Source organism: Pseudorca crassidens, chromosome 2 (genome assembly GCF_039906515.1).
Source record: "Pseudorca crassidens isolate mPseCra1 chromosome 2, mPseCra1.hap1, whole genome shotgun sequence".
NCBI classification, from domain to species: Eukaryota; Metazoa; Chordata; class Mammalia; order Artiodactyla; family Delphinidae; genus Pseudorca; species Pseudorca crassidens.
This window is the reverse complement of record NC_090297.1, coordinates 72,275,089-72,279,578: the sequence shown is the minus strand read 5'-3', so window position 1 is coordinate 72,279,578 and position 4,490 is coordinate 72,275,089. Positions and strand designations below refer to the sequence as shown.

Genomic DNA, 4,490 nt, shown 5'->3' with positions numbered 1-4,490 from the left:
ATGCTGATTGCTACTCCTGCTTTCCAACACTTTTCCAACTTTAAAATATCATTTAATATACAATTTGTATATTTTTGTAAACTGCAGAGCTATTCTATACTATACTCAGTAGGAACTAGTATATGTTGTTAAATCTGTGGTTATTTTATTATTCTTTTTTTTTTGGACACCCAAATCTCTTTTATTGGAGGGGGGCAGGTGGTGGGGGGCTCTCACTGCAGAGCTTGTTCATTAGCACTGTTTCCTAAGTCCTGCGGCTTCATCACATCTGGCAGCTCGGGTGGGCTGGAGAAGGGCTCGATGCTAAGGACTTCAAAGGCTTCATCTGCCCTGAAGGCTAGCCCCACAGTGGCTGGGGCCTGAGGTCGTGCTCTCTGGCTGGTGAAGCCACACTCTCCCAATGTCTTTCCGTGGTCCTGAAGCTGGTCGTCTTTGTACAGCTGCTGCTTGTCTGGTGGCCACTTGAGGATACCCTCAATGATGCGCTTCAGCTCGAACAAGGTGTCCGAGTCCTTGGCGTCTGTGAAGATGGTGGTCTTGTGGCGTCGGATCATGAGGAACACATACATCACGGAGGCTGCCTCTCCCCCAAGTCCGGCAGATTTAACCAGAAAAAGAAACACAAATAACAGTTAGTAGTTAAAGACTTTAAGTTGCTGCTATTACAGATATAATACAAATTTGTTAGGGCTGCCCTAACAAAGTACTGCAAACTGAAATTTATTGACCAACAGTTCTGGCGACTAGACGTTCAAAATCAATGTGTTGGTGGAATTGGTTCCTTCCGAGGTCTGTAAGGGAAGGCTCTGCTCCAGGCCTCTTGCCTTACCATGTAGATCACCATCTTGCGTCCACATGATGTTTTCCCTGTGTATATGTCTATCTCCAAATTTCCCTTTATCTTTGATAAGAACTTGCCTTAATGGACCTCATCTTAATTTGATTGCCTCTTTAAAGACTCTTTCTCCAAATAAGATCACATTTGGACATATTGGGATTCAGGATTTCAAAATATAAATTTTGAGGGGACACAATTCACCACATAACAGGCACTTTCCTCATTTTTATTTGAAATATTATTTACTATTTTATTTGTTTATTGTCTAAAATATATAGATTATAAAATATGTATTTGGAATAGTATGTGGATGGTTCTTCACAATTACATAGATTTATCCAAATTGGAAAGGAATAACTTAAATTGCCTCTGTTTTCAAATCACATGATTTTATATAGAGAAAATCCTAAAGACTCCACCAAAAAATAAAATTTGTTAGAAATAATAAATGAATTCAGTAATGTTGCAGAATACAAAATCAATATACAAAAATCAACTGCATTTTGATACACTAACAATAAACTCTCCAAAAAAATTAAGAAAACAATCACATTTATAATAACATCAAAAATTTATAGAAAGAAAGAGTTGAACAATGGTTGCCAGGGCCTGGGAGGTGAGAGAAATGGAGAGATGTTGGTCAAAGGGTACAAACTTTCAGTTATAAGATAAATAGGTTCTGCCTCAACATAATAAAGGCCATATATGACAAACCCACAGCAAACATCATTCTCAGTGGTGAAAAACTGAAAGCATTTCCTCTAAGATCAGCAACAAGACAAGGATGTCCACTCTCACCACTATTATTCAACATAGTTTTGGAAGTCCTAACCATGGCAATCAGGGAAGAAAACGAAATAAAAGGAATATAAATCTGAAAAGAAGAAGTAAAATTGTCACTGTTTGCAGATGACATGATACTATACATAGAGACTCCTAAAGATGCCACCAGAAAACTACTAGAGCTAATCAATGAATTTGGTAAAGTTACAGGATACAAAATTAAGGCACAGAAATCTCTTGCATTCTTATACACTAATGATGAAAAATCTGAAAGGGAAGTTAAGGAAGCACTCCCATTTACCACTGCACAAAAAAGACTAAAACACCTAAGAATAAACTGACCTAAGGAGACTAAAGAACTGTATGCAGAAAACTTTAAGACACTGATGAAAGAAATTAAAGATGATACCAACAGATGGAGAGATATACCATGTTCTTGAATTGGAAGAACCAGTATTGTGAAAATGACTATACTACCCAAACCAATCTACAGATTCGATGCAATCCCTATCAAATTACCAATGGCATTTTTTACAGAACTAGAACAAAAAATCATAAAATTTGTATGGAGACACAAAAGACCCTGAATAGCCAAAGCAGTCTTCAGGGAAAAAAAACAGAGCTGGAGGCATCAGACTCCCTGACTTCAGACTATACTACAAAGCTACAGTAATCAAGACAATATGGCACTGGCACAAAAACAGAAATATAGATCAATGGAACAGGATATAAAGCCCAGAGATAAACCCAAATACCTATGGTCAACTAATCTACAACAAAGGAGGCAAGGATATACAATGGAGAAAAGACAGTCTCTTCAATAAGTGGTGCTGGGAAAACTGGGAAGCTACATGTAAAAGAATGAAATTAGAACACTCTCTAACACCATACACAAAAATAAACTCAAAATGGATTAGAGACCTAAATGTAAGACCGGACACTATAAAACTCTTAGAGGAAAACATAAGAAGAACACTCTTTGACATAAATCACAGCAAGATCTTTTTAGACCCACCTCCTAGAGTAATGGAAATAAAAACAAAAATAAACAAATGGGACCTAATTGAACTTAAAAGCTTTTGCAAAGGAAAGTAAACTACAAACAAGATGAAAAGACAACCCTCAGAATGGGAGAAAATATTTGCAAACGAATCAACAGACAGAGGATTAATCTCTAAAATATATAAACAGCTCATGCACCTCAATATTAAGAAAACAGACAACCCAATCAAAAGATGGGCAGAAGACCTAAATAGACATTTCTCCAAAGAAGACATACAGATGACCAAGAAGCATATGAAAAGCTGCTCAACATCACTAATTATTAGAGAAATGCAAATCAAAACTACAATGAGGTATCACCTCACACCAGTTAGAAGGGGCATCATCAGAAAATCTACAAACAACAAATGCTGTAGAGGGTGTGGAGAAAAGGGAACCCTCTTGCACTGTTGATGGGAATGTAAACTGATACTGCCACTATGGAGAACAGTATGGAGGTTCCTTAAAAAACTGAAAATAGAATTACCATATGACCCAGCAATTCCACTACTGGACAAATACCCAAAGAAAACCATAATTTAAAAAGACACATGCACCCCAATGTTCATTGAAGCACTATTTACAATAGCCAGGTCATGGAAGCAACCTAAATGCCCATTGACAGATGAATGGATAAAGAAGATGTGGTACATATATATAATGGAATATTACTCAGCCATAAAAAGGAACGAAATCGGATCATGTGTAGAGAGGTGGATGGATCTAGAGACTGTCATACAGAGTGAAGTAAGTCAGAAAGAGAAAAACAAATATTGTATATTAACGCATATATGTTGAACTTAGAAAAATGGTTCAGATGAACACGTTTGCAGGGCAGAAATAGAGACACAGATGTAGAGAACAAATGTATGGACACCGGGGGCGGGGGGGGCAGAGTGGCTGTTGGCAGGTGATGGTGTGATGAATTGGGAGATAGGAATTGACATATATACACTAATATGTATAAAATGGATAACTAATAAGAAACTGCTGTATAAAAGAATAAATAAAATTCAGAAACAAAACAAAACAAAGATAAATAGGCTCTAGAGATCTAATGTACAGCATGATGGCTAGAGTTAACAATTATATATTGTATACTTGAAAGTTGCTAAGATAGTAAACCTTATGTGTTCTCACCACTCACACACAGAAAAAGGTAACTACGTGAAGCAATTTATGTAACTAATCAGATTGTGGTAATCATTTCAGTGATATATACATGTACTAAATTATTACATTGTACATCTTTAAAAAAAATAACATTGTACAACATAAATATATGCAATTTTCTTTGTCAATCATACTTCAATAAAACTGAAAAATAAGAAATAAAAAGAAAAAATGTAAAAAGCTGGAAAAAATATATAGATTTAAAATAATAAATAAAATACTTAAAGTTAGATTCTGTAGTTGTTTGTTTTAATTTTGAAACATTTAAAGTTCAAATGAACTGGAAACTGAAAAGTGACTAAACACTACTATTCAGGTTCATAGGCTAAGTGGACACCTGTCTATGATGTAAGATGCATTTGAGCTGCTAAGAATTGCTCATACCTCCAATATATGTACACTGCCAGTGTCTGACTAATATCTGATGTTCCAACAAAAGATTGTCTCACACTGAAATGCACATATTTCAGAAAGTAGAGGCAGATCAAGCCAATCATCAATCACAAAAATTGTGTTGAAAATAACTTAAGATTTCTTCCAACCTATGGTTGTTCACCAACCAAAAGCACAAAGTGCTGTTGCTCTTCCCACCAGGCATCCCTATCATACGTCTAGGCTTCTCTACACTGTCAGCTTTAAGTCCAAAATACTAACA

The 4,490-nt window shown here is 36.0% G+C and overlaps 1 pseudogene; it reads right to left on the bottom strand.

Moving 5' to 3' along the window:
* Nucleotides 1-209: 209 nt before the first annotated feature.
* On the bottom strand, nucleotides 210-569 carry LOC137210840 (elongin-B pseudogene; annotated as a pseudogene).
* Between the last annotated feature and the right edge of the window lie 3,921 nt (nucleotides 570-4,490).